Source organism: Calonectris borealis, chromosome W (genome assembly GCF_964195595.1).
Source record: "Calonectris borealis chromosome W, bCalBor7.hap1.2, whole genome shotgun sequence".
Classification (NCBI taxonomy): Eukaryota; Metazoa; Chordata; class Aves; order Procellariiformes; family Procellariidae; genus Calonectris; species Calonectris borealis.
In genome coordinates this window covers 17,715,092-17,734,483 of record NC_134351.1, presented here as the reverse complement: position 1 = coordinate 17,734,483, position 19,392 = coordinate 17,715,092, and positions in this window count along the sequence as shown.

Here is a 19,392-nt window from a genome sequence, read left to right as displayed (position 1 = left end):
ACAACCTCCTTTCAGGTAGTTGTAGAGCACGATGAGGTCTCCCCTCAGCCTCCTCTTCTCCACACTAAACAGTCCCAGTTCCCTCAGCTGCTCCTCATAAGACTTGTTCTCCAGACCCTTCACCAGCTTCGCTGCCCTTCTCTGGACACACTCCAACACCTCAATGTCCTTCTTGTTGTGAGGGGCCCAAAACGGAACACAGTATTCGAGGTGCGGCCTCACCAGTGCCGAGTACAGGGGCATGATCACCTCCCTACTCCTGCTGGCCACACTATTTCTGATACAGGCCAGGATGCCGTTGGCCTTCTTGGCCACCTGGGCACACTGCTGGCTCATGTTCAGCTGGCTGTCAACCAGCACCCCCAGGTCCTTTTCCTCTGGGCAGCTTTCCAGCCACTCTTCCCCAAGCCTGTAGCGTTGCCTGGGGTTGTTGTGGCCCAAGTGCAGGACCCGGCACTTGGCCTTGCTGAACCTCATACAATTGGCCTCGGCCCATCGATCCAGCCTGTCCAGGTCCCTCTGCAGAGCCTTCCTACCCTCCAGCAGATCAACACTCCCACCCAGCTTGGTGTCGTCTGCAAACTTACTGAGGGAGCACTCGATCCCCTCATCCAGATCATTGATAAAGATATTGAACAGGACCAGCCCCAAAACTGAGCCCTGGGGAACACCGCTCTTGACCGTCCACCAACTGGATTTAACTCCATTCACCACAACTCTCTGGGCTCGGCCGTCCAGCCAGTTTTTTACCCAGCGAAGACTACACCTGTCTAAGCCGTGAGCTGCCAGCTTCTCTAGGAGAATGCTGTGGGAGACAGTGTCAAAGGCTTTACTGAAGTCCAGGTAGACCACATCCACTGCCTTTCCCTCATCCACTAGGCGAGTCACCTGGTCATAGAAGGAGATCAGGTTGGTCAAGCAGGACCTGCCTTCCATGAACCCGTGCTGGCTGGGCGCCCTGTCAGCTGTGCTGGCTGTCTTGTGAGCGCCCTCAAGACGAACCGCTCCATGATCTTCCCTGGCACCGAGGTCAGGCTGACCGGCCTGTAGTTCCCCGGATCCTCCTTCCGGCCCTTCTTAGAATCATAGAATCATAGAATCATAGAATCATACAGGTTGGAAAAGACCTCTAAGATCATCGTGTCCAACCGTCAACCCAACACCACCATGCCCACTACACCATGTCCCTAAGGGCCTCATCTACACGTCTTTTAAATACGTCCAGGGATGGTGACTCCACCACTTCCCTGGGCAGCCTGTTCCAAGGCCTAACCACTCTTTCAGTAAAGAAATTTTTCCTAATGTCCAATCTAAACCTCCCTTGGCGCAACTTGAAGCCATTTCCTCTTGTCCTATCGCTAGTTAATTGGGAGAAGAGACCAACACCCACCTCGCTACAACCTCCTTTCAGGTAGTTGTAGAGCGCGATGAGGTCTCCCCTCAGCCTCCTCTTCTCCAGGCTAAACAACCCCAGTTCCCTCAGCCGCTCCTCATAAGACTTGTGCTCCAGGCCCTTCACCAGCTTCGTTGCCCTCCTCTGGACGCGCTCCAGCACCTCCATGTCTTTCTTGTAGTGAGGGGCCCAAAACTGAACACAGTATTCGAGGTGCGGCCTCACCAGTGCCGAGTACAGGGGCACGATCACCTCCCTATTCCTGCTGGCCACACTATTTCTGATACAGGCCAGGATGCCGTTGGCCTTCTTGGCCACCTGGGCACACTGCCGGCTCATGTTCAGCCGGCTGTCAACCAGTACCCCCAGGTCCTTTTCCTCTGGGCAGCTTTCCAGCCACTCTTCCCCAAGCCTGTAGCGTTGCCTGGGGTAGTTGTGGCCGAAGTGCAGGACCCGGCACTTGGCCTTGTTGAATCTCATACAGTTGGCCTCGGCCCATCGATCCAGCCTGTCCAGGTTCCTCTGCAGAGCCTTCCTACCCTCCAGCAGATCAACACTCCCACCCAACTTGGTGTCGTCTGCAAACTTACTGAGGGAGCACTCGATCCCCTCGTCCAGATCATTGATGAAGATATTGAACAGGACCGGCCCCAGTACTGAGCCCTGGGGAACACCGCTCGTGACCGGCCGCCAACTGGATTTAACTCCGTTGACCACAACTCTCTGGGCTCGGCCGTCCAGCCAGTTTTTTACCCAGCGAAGAGTGTACCTGTCTAGGCCGTGAGCCACCAGCTTCTCTAGGAGAATGCCGTGGGAGACAGTGTCAAAGGCCTTACTGAAGTCCAAGTAGACCACATCCACTGCCTTTCCCTCATCCACTAGGCGGGTCACCTGGTCATAGAAGGAGATCAGGTTGGTCAAGCAGGACCTGCCTTCCATGAACCCGTGCTGGCTGGGCCTGATCCCCTGGTTGTCCCGGACATGACTCGTGAGCGCCCTCAAAACCAACCGCTCCATGATCTTCCCCGGCACCGAGGTCAGGCTGACCGGCCTGTAGTTCCCCGGATCCTCCTTCCGGCCCTTCTTGTAGATGGGAGTCACATTGGCAAGCCTCCAGTCGTCCGGGACCTCCCCAGTTAACCAGGACTGCTGGTAAATGATGGAGAGCGGCTCGGCAAGCTCCTCCGCCAGCTCCCTCAGAACCCTCGGGTGGATCCCATCCGGCCCCATAGACTTGTGAACGTCCAGGTGGCATAGCAGGTCATGAACTTCATCCTCTTGAATTATGGGGGGTTTATCCTGCTCGTCGTCCCTGTCTTCCAGCTCAGGGGGCTGAGTACCCTGAGGATAACCATTCTGACTACTAAAGACTGAGGCAAAGAAGGCATTGAGTACCTCAGCCTTTTCCTCGTCCTCGGTGGCAACGTTCCCCCCCGCATCCAATAGAGGATGGAGATTCTCCTTGGCTCTCCTTTTGTCATTAACATACTTATAAAAGCATTTTTTGTTGTCTCTCACGACAGTGGCCAGGTTGAGTTCTAGCTGGGCTTTTGCCTTTCTAATTTCCTCTCTGCACGACCTAACGCGATCCCTGTACTCTTCCTGAGTTGCCTGACCCTTCCTCCACAAGTGATAAACTCTCCTTTTTTCCCTGAGTCCCAGCCAGAGCTCCCCGTTCAGCCAGGCCGGTCGCCTTCCCCGCCCGTTCTTCTTGCGGCACATGGGGACAGCCCGCTCCTGCGCCTTTAAGACTTCCTTCTTGAAGAACGTCCAGCCTTCCTGGACCCCTTTGCCCTTCAGGACCGTCTCCCAAGGGACCCTCTCGACCAGTGTCCTGAGCAGGCCAAAGTCCGCCCGCCGGAAGTCCATGGTAGCGGTTTTGCTGGCCCCCCTCTTTACTTCACCAAGTATCGAAAATTCTACCATTTCATGGTCGCTAAGCCCAAGCCGGCCTCCGACCACCACATCTCCCACCAGCCCTTCTCTGTTCGTGAACAGCAGGTCAAGCGAGGCATCTCCCCTGGTGGGCTCGCTTACCAGCTGCGTCAGGAAGTTATCCTCCACACACTCCAGGAACCTCCTCGACTGTTTCCTCTCTGCCGTGTGGTATTTCCAGCAGACGTCTGGAAAGTTGAAGTCCCCCACGAGAACAAGGGCTAGAAGTGATGCAATTCAGTTGATTTGCTATTTTCACCCAAAATCAAATCCCCTTGAGGTACACACCGGGTTTCCCCATCCTTTCGCATTACCCACCAAGGGCACCCAGGTCCTTGAGCAAAAGCAATCCCACAAATGGTTTTTCCTTGCCAGAGACAGGAGTAATCCAGACTGTCTTCCCCAGCATATTTTTTATGTGCACGACAGGGACTTTATCCCCCTCCACAGTACGTAAGGGTTTTGATTGGGCAGAGCCAGCTCGAGTGACAGATCCCCTGGTGTTGACTAACCAGGTGGCTTTTGCTAAATGTCTATCCCAATGCTTGAATGACCCACCACCCATTGCTCTCAGTGTAGGCTTTAGCAGTCCATTGTATCGTTCGATTTTCCCGGAGGCTGGTGCATGGTAGGGGATGTGATAGACCCATTCAATGCCATGCTCCTTGGCCCAGGTATCTATGAGGGTGTTTCGGATATGAGTCCCGTTGTCTGACTCAATTCTTTCTGGGGTGCCATGTAGCCATAGGACTTGCTTTTCAAGGCCCAGGATGGTGTTCCGGGCAGTGGCATGGGGCACAGGATGTTTCCAGCCATCCGGTGGTTGCTTCCACCATGGTGAGCACATAGCGCTTGCCTTGGCGGGTTTGTGGGAGTGTGATATAATCAGTCTGCAGGCCTCCCCATATTTATATTGCAGCCTTTTGTCCTCCATACCAAGTTTTACCCGCTTGGCTTGCTTGATTGCAGTGCATGTTTCACATTCATGGATAACCTGTGCAATAGCGTCCATGGTCAAGTCCACCCCTCGATCACGAGCCCATCTATATGTTGCATCTCTTCCTTGATGGCCTGAGGTGTCATGGGCCCACCGAGCTATAAATGATTCACCCTTATGTTGCCAGTCCAGATCCACCTGATCCACTTCAATCTTAGCAGCCTGGTAAACCTGCTGGTTGTTTTGATGTTCTTCAGTGGCCTGACTCTTGGGTATGTGAGCATCTGCGTGACGTACTTTTACAGCCAGGTTCTCTACCCGGGCATCAATATCTTGCCACAATGCGGCAGCCCAGATGGGTTTACCTCTGCTCTGCCAGTTGTTCTGCTTCCATTGCTGCAACCACCCCCACAGGGCGTTTGCCACCATCCATGAGTCAGTATAGAGATAAAGTGCTGGCCATTTTTCTCATTCAGCAATATCCAAGGCCAGCTGGATGGCTTTCACCTCTGCAAACTGGCTCGACTCACCTTCTCCTTCAGCAGTTTCTGCAACTTGGCATATAGGACTCCATACAGCAGCTTTCCACCTCCGATGCTTCCCCACAAGATTACAAGACCCATCAGTGAACAGGGCATATTGCTTCTCGTTTTCTGGTAGTTTATTATACAGTGGGGCCTCTTCAGCACGCGTCACCTCCTCCTCTGGGGATATGCCAAAATCTTTGCCTTCTGGCCAGTTCGTGATCACTTCCAAGATTCCTGGGCGACTGGGGTTTCCTATTCGGGCCCGTTGTGTGATCAGTGCGGCCCACTTAGTCCACGTAGCATCGGTTGCATGATGTGTAGAGGGGACCCTCCCTTTGAACATCCAGCCCAGCACCGGCAGTCGGGGTGCCAGGAGGAGCTGTGCTTCAGTACCAACCACTTCCAAAGCAGCTCAAACCCCTTCATATGCTGCCAATATCTCCTTCTCAGTTGGAGTGTAGCGGGCCTCAGATCCTCTGTATCCCCGACTCCAGAACCCTAAGGGTCGACCTCGAGTCTCCCCTGGTGCTTTCTGCCAGAGGCTCCAGGTAGGGCCATTCTCCCCGGCTGCGGTGTAGAGCACATTTTTTACGCCTTGTCCTGCCCGGACTGGCCCAAGGGCTACTGCCTGAACTATGTCCCGTATAATTTGTTCAAAGGCTTGTTGTTGCTCAGGGCCCCATTTGAAATCGTTCTTCTTCCCGGTCACTTGATAGAGAGGGCTTACAATCAGGCTGTAATCTGGAATATGCATTCTCCAAAAGCCCACAACGCCTAAGAAAGCTTGCGTTTCCTTTTTGCTACTTGGTGGGGACATGGCTGTTATTTTGTTGATCACATCCATCGGGATCTGATGACGTCCATCTTGCCATTTTATTCCTAAAAACTGGATCTCCTGTGCAGGTCCCTTGACCTTACTTTGTTTTATGGCAAAACCGGCCTTCAGAAGGATTTGGACTATTCTCTCCCCTTTCTCAAAAGCTTCTTCTGCTGTGTTGCCCCACACGATGATGTCATCAATGTATTGCAGGTGTTCCGGAGCCTCACCCTGTTCCAGTGCAGTGTGGATCAGTCCATGGCAAATGGTAGGGCTGTGTTTCCACCCCTGGGGCAGTCAGTTCCAGGTGTACTGGACGCCCCTCCAAGTGAAAGCAAACTGTGGCCTGCACTCTGCCGCCAAAGGGATTGAGAAGAACGCATTGACGATATCATTTGTGGCATACCACTTGGCTGCCTTTGATTCCAGCTCGTATTGGAGTTCTAGCATGTCCGGCACGGCAGCACTCAGTGGCGGCGTGACTTTGTTCAGGCCACAGTATTCTTCTGTTAGTCTCCACTCTCCATTGGACTTTTGCACTGGCCATATGGGACTGTGAAAGGGTGAGCGAGTCTTCCTGATCACTCCTTGGCTCTCCAGTCAACGAATCAGCTTATGGATGGGAAGCAGGGAGTCTCGGTTGGTGCAATATTGCCGCCGGTGCACTGTTGTGGTAGCGATTGGCACCTGTTGTTCTTGGACCTTCAGCATCCCCACAACAGAAGGGTCCTCCGAGAGACCGGGCAAGGTGGACAGCTGTTTAATTTCCTCCGTCTCCAGGGCAGCTATACCAAAAGCCCACCGGTACCCTTTTGGGTCCTCGAAATACCCTCTCCTGAGGTAGTCTATGCCAAGGATGCACAGAGCCTCTGGGCCAGTCACAATGGGGTGCTTTTGCCACTCATTCCTGGTTAGGTTCACTTTGGCCTCCAATACAGTTAACTCTTGGGATCCCCCTGTCACTCCAGAAATACAAATGGGTTCTGCCCCTTTATAGCTTGATGGCATCAGGGTACACTGTGCACCGGTGTCTACGAGAGCCTTATACTCATGTGGGTCTTATGTGGCAGGCAATCGTATCCACACAGTCCAGTAAACCCGGTTGTCCCTTTCCTCCATCTGTCTGGAGGCGGGGCCCCTCCAGTCCCGATCTGTATTCTTTACTCACTTTTTGTAAATGCGAATCAGAAGTCCCTTTATTAAGATTGGAAGTAGATCAGGCCTTCTACTCTGTCTGGGGAACTGCTCGCTGGAGACTGGAGCAGCAGTTTTCCAGGAAGAACCCCCTTTTGTGGTTGTTTTTCCTTGCAACTCATGTACCCGTGCCTGTAGGGCTGAGGTAGGTTTTCCATCCCACTTCCTCATGTCCTCTCCGTGGTCACGCAGGTAAAACCACAGGGTGCCCCGGGGTGTGTACCCACGATATCTCCTCTCTTGAGCAGAGGGACACTTACTCCTAATGGCTGAGATACTGGCCCATGCAGGTGGAGAATAGGACCTATTGTCTTTGAGTTGCTTGACCTCCCAGGACAGTTTCTCCATAGCTGAGACAAGGGAGGAGGAGACTTGACTTCATCTGCTCGTTGTCCAGGTCCCTATAAATCACCTCCAGCATGGCTAATTCCCTCAGGTACTGGATACCTCTCTCCATGGTGGTCCATTTGCCTGGGCGATATATAACATCTTCCTTGAAGGGATACCTTTCCTTCATGCCTGACAGCAGTCGCCTCCAGAGGCTGAGGGCCTGTGCCCCTTGTCCAATTGCTTTGTCAATGCCCCCTTCCCTAGAAAGGGATCCCAGCTGCTTGGCTTCCCTACCCTCTAATTCCAGGCTACTGGCCCCGTTATCCCAGCATCGGAGCAGCCAGGTGGCAATGTGCTCTCCTGGACGATGGCTGAAATCTTTTCGCATATCTCGCAGCTCACCCAGGGATAGGGATCAGGTGGTTACCATCTCATGGCTTCTGCCTCCTCCTCCTCCTGTTCTCGTGATGGCCCTGGTTCATCTTCATCCCTTACTAAACGAGCTGATTTTCTTGTGTGTTTCTTCTTATGTATAGGGGTGAATGATACCAGCACAGGTTGGTTCTCCGGTTCAGCTGCAGTGACTGTCACCGGGGTTGGAGTAGCCACAGTGTCTGTCGCCAGGGTTGGAGTAGCTGCAGTGCCTGTCACGGCGGTTGGAGCAACTGCAGTGCCTGTCGCCGGGGTTTGAGTAGCTGCAGTGCCTGTCGTGGGGGTTGATCTCTGGATGGTATTCCTAAATAGTTGTTTAACCCTAAACAAGACCTGAACCACATTCAGGAGATATATGCTTGTTTGAACATCCCAAGGATATTCAAAATTCTCAAGAACTGTTGTAAATAGCCTGAAGGAGAAAGGGAAGGTGAAGGAGTGGGGGAAAGTGTCCCCCCCGTCTCTCCCATAGATTGGGTCTCCGAGGAGAAAAGGTAAAGAGTGTAATTATTAATAGTTTCTACGAGGTGGCTCCCGAGGTATGGAGATGATGGCAATGCTGAGTACAAATACCACATTAGACTCACGACCAGTGATTTTATCATATCATAAAAAAGTGTTACACAGTGCAGCAAAATGATAACCTTGACCCAGCTCCGAGCAGTGATAAACAGCACAACAGGGAATATATACTGCAAGTAAGGTATTATATAACACAACATTGAGAGCCAGCCCCACAACTCTGAGAGCCAATAAATCAACATTGTGACCAGCAACTATTAAACCAATATAGTGAATGCTTATAACAAATTTGGCTTAACACGCTCTGGTCAGATCTGTTGTTATCTCAACCCTTCGAGCCCCACATTGGGCGCCAAAAAGGACTGTTGTGGTTTAACCCGGCAGGCAGCCAAACACCACACAGCCGCTCGCTCACTCCCCCCCACACACATAGTGGGATGGGGGAGAGAATCAAAAAAAAAGAAGTAAAATTTGTGGATTGAGATAAAGACAGTTTAATAGAACAGAAAATTAAGGGAAAATAATAAGCTGAAAAGTCCTTGACTAGCATAAGCACTACTTAGCAACAACTAAAACATCAGTGTGTTATCAACATTATTCTCATACTAAATCCAAAACACAACACTATACCAGCTACTAGGAAGAAAATTAACTCTATCCCAGCTGAAACCAGGACAACCACCCAGCGACCCTGGTGCCATGCAGCTGTAGGTTTTGCTGGCTACAAAACGTTCAGATGCCATGGGGTTTCTAGTGCATAGCCTTCTTCCTGATATATGTATTTGTGGCATGCTATGGGACATCACAAAACAGAAGGAAAATGTAGAAAACTGAACTGAAAGCTAGCAAAATAAAAGATCCAAGAAGTACTTCCAAGCACTGAAACTTATCCACTTAAACTGTTAAAATTGTCCCCAGTTTGGGATTGTCTACGTTAGAGTTTTAGTGTGGATGGGGAGCAAACTTTCGAAGCAACTCTTCCAGTCGTTCCCATTCACTGTGCCCTGGTTTGCATTGTGGAGCAGTCTCAGGGCATGCAAACTGGACTCTCCTCTGGCAAAAGCTAACCCCCAGCAGTGCATCTCATGCTCTCTAACCCCTGACCGGCATCCAAGTCCATGGGACCGGACCAGAGCAAGTCTGCAGCAATGTGCAGGTGTGCAGGGAGTGAGGACGTGGGACCCTCAGTTTGACCCATCACACCCTACAGATCTTCCTAATGCACTGCATGACCCCCTAATAGACAGGGACTTTTTGGCCCAGAAAAGCTCTCATTCTCCCAAACAATTTCTAGTTGTGGGTCAGGAGTTAGGCTAGTCACTGCTCCTGTTAGGTTGTTTAAATGTGGTCAGTCTGTTTTGAAGCAGTCTTAATTATACCACTCCCCTGTGCCAAACACCCTCGGGGACAGAACAGTCTCAAGCATTTTTGAAGTACTGAAACTGGAATGGCCTCAGGGTAATGTGTGGGATGAGGTCCTGTTGGAGTCAACCCCGGTACAGGGCAATCCCTGCACAAGGTCACTATTAAAGATCTCCATGACTTGAAAATAGTGCAGGGAAAAGTCCTTCAAAAACCTAAGTTTTTGAAAAAGGGAAAGAAAAATAAATCAAACAAGTTGCTACAATCTGAGAACTTTTTGGTAATGTAAACATAACTGATTTTTACCTTTCCCAAGATGACACCCCAGGATTTGCTGCTGTTGCCACAATAAAAAAAGATGTAAAAAACCCAGGGGAGATAGGATGGAGGATCAGGAGAAGAAACTTGGGCAACCAGCTTGTTACCCCATAGCCACCCTGACCTCTGTCAGCACATAGGGTTGCATTTCCAAGGAATGGGCACAGGCAAGGCAGGCAGAGGCACATAAGCAAGGCATGCAGCTGCCACAGCCTTTTTCCAGTACACAATTATCTTTTGCCCGTGTCCTTGAAGAAAGCACACAAACCTCTGTTGCTGAGAACTACATCCAGCTCAGAACTCATACCCAGTCCACTGCAACTTTCCATATTGACTGATAGCCAGATAGGATGCAAACTGATTTATGAAGCAACCTGGAAATTTTTTAAAAAATTATTAAATAAATCATAAGGTTTCTTAGCATTCTGTTTTAGTTCTGCTTTGATATATCATCATCACTTAGGGACTAAATACTATTTAATTTTTTGTTTTCACAGTGTGCTTATGGTTACTGATGATAAATTAGACATTGTTTTTCAAGTGATAGTCCTTCTTTATAATTCTCCCTAATTCTATGTTGGCTTCCTCATTTGCCCTCTCCAGATTATGTTGGTCTCCAAATTCTCAATTTTATATCTCATGACAGGACATTTACAACTCCAGGACAACAATTACATTTTTGTATCCATGTGTATCATGCCTGGGAATTCAATTACAATTATGGATGCTAAAAACTATAACAGTATAAGCTGAATATTAAAAAACATAACTACTTTGTTGTGCAATAACATCTGACCCTTAAATATCAGAGTATAGCAAAATAACAAAGGAAAATGGCACAATAGGGCATAAAATATAACTCTCAATAATATTCTCACAGAAAGCAACAGAAAAAGGTTTACTTTTAAGGTAAACAGCCGAAAGATTCAGCTGTAGAATTATATAAAGGGAAAGACTTCCAAAATAGCAGTGTTAATTGAGGAGAAGCCTGATATTTTGACACAGCAAATGGTAGGGATGGAGGAGAAACAGGTCAGAAGCCAAACATAAATTATGAGGGGCCATAAACATGAACCAGATTTCACAAATAGAAAGGGGAAAAGGTTTGAAGAGCCTTTAATGTTAACAATAAAATTTTGAAGTTGATTCTCAGCTTTAGAGGTAACCAATGCAGTTGCCTGAGTAAAGAGTAATATGAGAGTAGCAGAAACAGTAATAAATTAAACAAGAGGCAGAATTTTGAACAGATTGCAAGCAGAAGGCCAAAGGAATAGGAATACGACAAAAAGTTCATTATTGTTAGAAATAACTGTGGTCTGATACAGAAACTTGGCTGAAAAATTCTAAACAAGTATAAAAATAGAATAGATATAGGATAGTTGTTATTCATCCCATAGTTACACAGAGCATGCCTGCACCTTTTTCATCACTGAGATTGAGATATTTTGACAATGATTTTTAACTAAAAGTTCTCACTGCACATTGTCAGTGACCAGCCAATGGGAGCAGCCTTGTTTTTCATCAACGGAAAGAACAGAAGAAAGAATTTGGGAATGAAAGTACTGGGAAAACATGGCACTTTGTGTATATTTGGTTCAAATGCCCACATTTCAAGAATTTTTAAGTATCATTTATTGCATACACATTTCTAAACTGTTTTTCTTAATGCTGTAGAGAGAAAGAATGATTTAAAAGGACAAAAGAAGCCTGAAGGGATTATCTAGGCCATCTCCTTTTCCCTAAAATAGGATCATCTTACACCAGATGATAGAGACCCCACAGCCTCCCCTGTCTATCCCCATGCTTCATTATTTTTGCTGAAATGTAAACCTATTACTCTTTGCGCTGTACGTTACAGACATGGCAAACAGATTATTCCCTTCCTTTTCACAATGGTGTTTGAATACTTGAAGAGTGTTATCGCACTTCCTTTCCGTCTTCCATTCTCTAGATTAAACAACTCCAATTCTTAAGCATGCAAGCAAGTACTGTTTACTTCAATGAAACAACCAGATAGGGGCTCTCCCATGCTTTAAATTAAACTTTATTCATTGGTTGAAACAAAGCCCAGTTGAGCACTCCACAATCAGCAGGAAAGGAAATCAGCTTTGCAAAGCTTGTGGTGAGGCAACTTACCTCTTCAGTTCAATGTCAGTTGATAGGTTATGAGAACAGGCCAAAGATGCCTTCTCAAAAACAGCTAAACAGTACAGTTAGCCCCATCCCCAAATGGGGACATAAGTGAATGGTAGATGACAGCCCAAAGGGCCAGATGCACTGAAAGACAAGAAGTTTGGGATGCCACTTATCAAGGTGTGAGCACTGCCAGCCACCCTCTTCTCCAGGAGAGGGAAGGGTCTATCTATGGCTCTGCCTCTGCCCACCTCCTTCACAGAGATTGCAACCTAAAGGTTGCAACACACTATTCTTCACCACTTTGTAAGTCATTCCTTATTTCTCTCTCTTCACCATCTCCAGTTTCACTTAACCACATAGACTCTGACCATAATTTAGACTGGGAGAAGTGAAATCTGGACACATAACCTGAATATCTCAAAAAAAGATGTGTCCCTTCCAGTAACTCATTCCCTGTTCTCAGTGCCTGAGGTTCTGCACCACTTGCTCTTGGTTTAGGAGGTCAGAATACCAATAAACCAGGCTCATTCCTGACCTCTGTGATAAAACAATTCTCTCAGCAAATTGGTCAGTTCTGTCTCATAACAATCATTTTTACAGCAAGGTCAAAGGCTGTGAACTCAAAAAGAAAATAAAAAAACCAACCACCTTACCTGATTTTAACAGAATAGCAATAATAGTAGTAAAAATGTTAACCTGTCCTAATTGAATTTGGTGCATTGATGTTTTTAGTGCAGTAAAAATCCATGTATTGGAAAATTTTCATATTTCCTTTGACTGCACAGAAACATGCCATAAAATTGAGTGAAAGCATGATTTCAAAAGCATAAAGTTTAAGTTCAGTGTATTCCAGAACATTTGTGACCCTAACTGTAACAGACTTCCTACAATAGGTTTTCCAGATTATCTCTAGTATGCAGTGAACATACTTGTCAAACAGACGATGATCCTATGTCCTAATATAACCATCTTTCTTAAGCACATAGTTGCTTTTATTTTTTACAATAAACAGTAGTCCTAAACAGTAGCACTTATATGAAATAGAGTGTTTGCAAGGACCTTGGGAGCTCCATCTTGGGAACAGAGACTAATACAGCAGCATCTCTTGTCAATCCTGCATGTATTGTTAGCGCTGTAATAATAATCTCTTCTCCACCTTGCATAATACTTATGCAGAGCTTAAAACTATGAGGCCTTCTGTGCTATATAGTTCAAGCTCAGAGTGAATTATACCATTTGACATGAAAACACCTGAAAAGCATGGTCTGTCATGGTAATGCTGACACAACCTTAACTCTAGTGGCTCTAGCAGGTGTCATTTGATTACAGTATCTCCTGCTTATAACACTGCCATGGTAATTAAAGCATGTCAGAACTACAAAACAAGTGTAGTAAAGACACATTTTATGACAGAAACATTAACACAATTTTTAAAACATGATCTGTTATGGTATTAAAAATGGAAAATTGTGTTCCAAGTCATAATGATTTAGTGCTGAATTACAGAAATGGTTGAAATGCCTAAATATGATGGCAGTTGGTACTATTCTTAAGCATTACACATGCACAAAATTGCTATGACAAATACATTTAAATATCTTTAATGCTAAAAAACCTGGAAAGGCAATTAGCAGCAACAAAATTTCTATTGAATTTGGATAAATTTTAGACAATTAGCCTTCTTCTAAATGTAATTTCTGGCCAAGAAATCCATAGGGACACATGACTTATCCACATTTATTACTCATTAGAGCAGAGTAATTCCTGTCATGGCTGAACATCAAGGGATTTATCTTCTTAAATTCAGATCAGCTAATGGACTGAGTAGTCCTTTTCTCCCAATAACAAATCCCTAGGTAAAAGATATGGAATATAAATTGATGACAGCGAAAGGAGTGCATAGCAATAATATGCATAGTAGATGTATACAGTTGTTACGCACAATACGTAGATACATGCATTTATTGTATATTGGTAACATATTGAGAAAGTAGATTTACTTGTGGGCACTTCACCTACATTTCAGATAGCACAGATAAAGTCTCCTCATGCCCTTTTATTAATAAGTTCTCCTCCAATTGTTTCAAGAAAAATATGCTCTACAAACAGAATTTTGTTACTCTTCTCCTCAGCCAAAGCATCCTTCCTCTCCTGAGTAACAGTATAAGGAGTCTGGTCTATCTTTTTTTATCTTACAGATCTTGCTCCTCCAGCATATCAAACTTAGATTCTTCAAAATAATGTAAGCATAGAAACAACTAAAATATTTTTATGATTTAAAAGATAGAGTTCAACAGACCAAAAGATTCAGCAGTTTGGTGACAGCTACCCATTGCTTTATTTCTTAAAAACTAATTCCTATTGAGAACAAATGTTTCAATATAGATCAGTATGATCTCACTTGAACCTGTGTCCCGTTGGAGCTGAACACAAACCTCAACATTTTCAGGTGGAGAAAGAACGAATAAATACAGCTGTTTAATTAATATTCTTTACTGTTCATCCACTCTCACATTCTTCTGCATTAACTGTAAGAAAAAATAAAATAAAATCAAGAAATATCTGAGACAGGCTTGCATTGGTGTTTTCCTGCCGTAATGGTCAATGGAATTTCTGTTTCCATTTTCCAGAGGTTATGACTGATGAACTTCACAGAACTTTAAAGTAGGGTTTATAATGTGATCTGAAATGACTTTGAACCATCTCTATGTCTTCTGAACCTATTTTAACCTATTTTTTTTCAGACAGATAATTAGCAAATTCCACCTACTTTAAGACTTGTTTTTATACAGTTTATACCTACTTCTTTTTGTGTGAATATCCTTTTTTAACCTAAGTTGCTGCATTCACTTTCCTTTGTATTTAAAGAAAATAGATATAATCCTCTGTATATAAATAAGACAAATTCTTTTAGTGTTTTCTTAGACCAGGAATGCACATTTGAAGCAAACTGATTGTCCCTGCTTATTGTGCTTTGGTTTGCATTGTGGGGCTTTTGTGGAATGTGCAGACTGGATGTTTTTTAGGTTGAAAGCAAACCCGAATATGCACTCCTGAGAACATCTAAGGTTCTCTAACAATAATGAACATTCAGTCTGTGAGACCAGACTAGAGATAGCCCAAAGTGAATTGCACTGAAGACCAACAGTCTGGCCACCAGGTCCTCACGATCAGCCTTGCTGGTCTCCATTTCCACCCTTACTGCACTTCTCTTCTTTTTTAAATACACATAGCCCTATCTGCTGTTCTCTACACCTTCTTCAGTGCAATTAACTTTTTTGAAAATGTGTATGTCATCAAGTTTCCTATGACAATGCAACTAATTCCATCTCTGTCATACTATAAATCATGTGATTTTCCTCATATAATAGTCCAATTGAGTCCTGTATTGATGATGCCCTGCAAAATTCCTGTCACAAACCATCATTAGCAACCTGGTTTTGCCCATGGCATTGAAGGAAACATTTAATAAGACTGGTCTCAAAATGGGTCATTAGGTTATTCATGGCATTACTTTTCTCCAAACTGGTAATTCCTTTTGCAGCATAATCCATCATCACCTACCACTTAGCTCATCTTACCCATTTTAAAAGTTCTTGTACTAGCCGCATATTATCAAATTCAATTGGTAATTTCCCATGTGGCACCCTATCAAATGCTTTAGTGAAATCCAGACTGACTACACAGAACGCATTTCCTCTGTCAACTGCCATTTAAAACCTAGGATAGCAGGGTTAATTTGACATGACCTACCTTTGACAAAGATGTTTTGCATTTCATCCCGTTTTCCATTTATCTCCCTACATTTATTCTTATTCTTTTTTTTTTCCTCTCAAAAGCTTTGCACATTATTGAGGTCAGGCTATTAAGCTTGTTGTTACTTGAATTACTTTTTCTTCATAAACATGGTGTTTACTCCTCTCCAGTAAAAATATCATCTTGAAGTTAATGCACTTATTGAACACTTTGACTTGCTGAATATGCAATGCCAGATCTTTCAGGATTCTGGCACAAAGATTGCCACTATTGAAGGTATAGTAAAATTCAAAAAGCTTTGAGATGAAACAATTTCTGTTTCCCAGACCTTCTTTAATCTTATTTGCCTCTGTGCTAAATCTCATTACCTTCACTGAAAACTTAGTTCACATACTTATTTAATCTGGGGAATAATCTACACCATTTTTAATCTTAACCACAATCTCATAAATGTTCCCTGTATCTGAAATACTCAGCACTCTGGAACTTCACTGCCAAAGTAGGTGTCCAGATCCAAATTAGGAGCCACAATACATGACTTACATAACACCATAGGTACCTAAAATTAGGCATTATATTAATTAAACTATATTTTCTAATCATAAACTAATATATATTTATAATCATGTCTGGTAGTAGTATCTAATTTGTCTTCATGCCTTGTATAGGACACAATTATTTTATCTAGCCAATAGTTGGATAAGCATTAGCACACATTTGGGGGGCGGTAGAAGGGAAATAAAAAAAGAAAAATCAACGTTGACATATTGGTTTCAATTGATTATGAATTTACCACACTTCTCTGTATGCTACTCCAGTGGTTAAACCTATTAAAAAATGTATACATTATTTTTAGCTTGCTTTTTTATAGTTTTAGCTTTCAATAGCTGATGACTCTTAGTGTGCATTTCCCTATTCTTTTCTGTGGCTTTCCCAAACTCAAGTACCCCCTCCCCCGAGCCGGAGGAGCGAGCTCCTGACGAGCGGCGGCTCTGACTCAGCGTGGGCGGGGACGGGAGGGACGGCGGCAGTTTAAAACCCAGGGTGCCCGCCATTTCTTTCGAAGCCACCGAGGCGAAGGGCTCCGGAGCGGAGGATCGCGCCGGGGGACCCTTCCTAATGCGGCAAAACCGCGGCAAAAACCGCGAAGGCAAAAGGGCAGGGAGCGAGAGGGTGCCCCAGCCCCACCCCCGAGCCGGAGGAGCGAGTTCCTGACGAGCGGCAGCTCTGACTCAGCGTGGGCCGGGACAGGAGGGACGGCGGCCAAACCCTCTCACATACAAGAGCAGCCCCCGGGGAGCGCAGTGAACAGGACGTGGTGCGGCAGTTTGCGCAGGCAGGGCGTGTGAGGAAGGCAAGCGGGCAGGGCGCAGCCCCCCTCCAGGCTCTAGAGGCTAACTCAACTAGTGGTCATCGCCCTCCCAGAAGAGGACCTAGCCATGGTTTCCACTCGGCCGAAAGCCATTGCCAGAAGGAATATGGCGAGCCGGACGGAGCCCCCACACAAACATACAGCTGTCCAGGTCTGCGGCTGCAGGGAGTGCCTGAGCCTGTCACTTGTACTGGAGGGCAGCAGGGACAACACCTGTGTGCGGTGTGACCAGGTGGATGATCTGCTCAGCCTGGTGGCAGAGCTGAAAGAGGAAGTGGAGAGGTTAAGGAGTATCAGGGAGTGTGAGAGGGAGATAGATTGGTGGAGCCACACCCTACCATCCCTGAGGCAAAGGCAGCAGATGGAGGCTCCACAAGAAGCAGAGGATCCCCTGCCCTCTTGCCACCAGGCAGAAGGAGGGGACCTAGGAGACAGGGGGGAATGGAAACAGGTCCCTGCTCGGGGTGCCAGGCGAATCCCCGCCCAGCCTCCCTCACCTCAACCTTCCCAGTTGCCCTTACACAACAGATACGGGGCCCTGGAACTTGAGGGGCAAGCAAATGAGGATGTAGATGAAGGTCCATCCAGGGGGTTGCCCAGGGCGAGTCAGTCAGCCCCACGCATTATGACTGCCTCTGCTAAGAAAAAAAGGAGGGTAATTGTCGTAGGTGATTCCCTTCTGAGGGGGACGGAGGGCCCAATATGCCGGCCAGACCCATCCCACAGGGAAGTCTGCTGCCTCCCTGGGGCCCGGGTTAAAAACATTACTAGGAAACTCCCTGGTCCGGTACGGCCTTCTGATTACTACCCACTATTGATTATACAGTCTGGCAGTGAGGAAGTTGCAGAGAGAAGTCCCAAAGTGATCAAAAGGGACTTCAGGGCACTGGGGCGATTGGTGGAAGGATCGGGAGCACAGGTAGTGTTTTCCTCGATCCCTTTAGTGGCAGGGAAGAATACTGAAGGGAACAGGAAAACTCATTGGATCAACATGTGACTCAGGGGCTGGTGCCATCGGCGAAATTTTGGCTTCTTTGATCATGGGGAGGTTTACACAGCACCGGGCCTGCTGGCGACGGACGGAGTTCAGCTGCCTCACATGGGGGAAAAGGATTCTCGCTTATGAGTTGGCAGGGCTCATCGAGAAGGCTTTAAACTAGGTTCGAAGGGGGAAGGGGATAAAACCAGGCTCACTAGAGATGAGCCTAGGGGCGGCACGCCAATGTCGGGGGAGAAATCGGTAGCCCAGCTCAAGTGCATCTACACCAATGCACGTAGCATGGGCGGCAAACAGGAGGAGCTGGAAGCCATTGTGCAGTGGGGTAGCTATGACTTAGTTGCCATCACAGAAACACGGTGGGATGAGTGTCACGATTGGAGTGCTGCAATGGATGGCTATAAGCTCTTCAGAAGGGACAGGCGAGGAAGGAGAGGCGGTGGGGTAGCCCTGTATGTTAGGGAGTGCTTCGACTGTCTAGAGCTCAATGATAGTGATGATGAGGTCGAGTGCTTGTGGGTAAGGATGAGAGGGAAGGCCAACAAGGCAGATATCCTGCTGGGAGTCTGTTATAGACCACCTAACCAGGATGAGGAGGCAGATGAAGCATTCTACAAGAGGCTGGCAGAAATCTCCCAGTTGCTAGCCCTTGTTCTTGTGGGGGACTTCAACTTTCCAGACATCTGCTGGAAATACCACACAGCAGAGAGGAAACAGTCGAGGAGGTTCCTGGAGTGCGTGGAAGATAACTTCCTGACGCAGCTGGTAAGGGAGCCCACTAGGGGAGGTGCCTCGCTTGACCTGCTGTTCACAAACAGAGAAGGACTGGTGGGAGATGTGGTGGTCGGAGGCCGTCTTGGGCTTAGTGACCATGAAATTATAGAATTCTCAATACTTGGTGAAATAAGGAGGGGGGCCAGCAAAACCGCTACCATGGACTTCCGGAGGGCGGACTTTGGCCTGCTCAAGGACACTGGTGGAGAGAGTCCCTTGGGAGACAGTCCTGAAGGGCGAAGGGGTCCAGGAAGTCTGGACGTTCTTCAAGAAGGAAGTCTTAAAGGCGCAGGAGCCGGCTGTCCCCGTGTGCCGTAAGAAGAACGGGCGGGGAAGACGACTGGCCTGGCTGAACGGGGAGCTCTTGCTGGGACTCAGGGAAAAAAGGAGAGTTTACCACCTTTGGAAGAAGGGACAGGCAACTCAAGAAGAGTACAGGGATCTCATTAGGTCATGCAGAAAGGAAATCAGAAAGGCAAAAGCCCAGCTAGAATGCAACCTGGCCACTGTCGTGAGAGACAACAAAAAATGCTTTTACAAGTATATTAATGACAAAAGGAGAGCCAAGGAGAATCTCCATCCTCTATTGG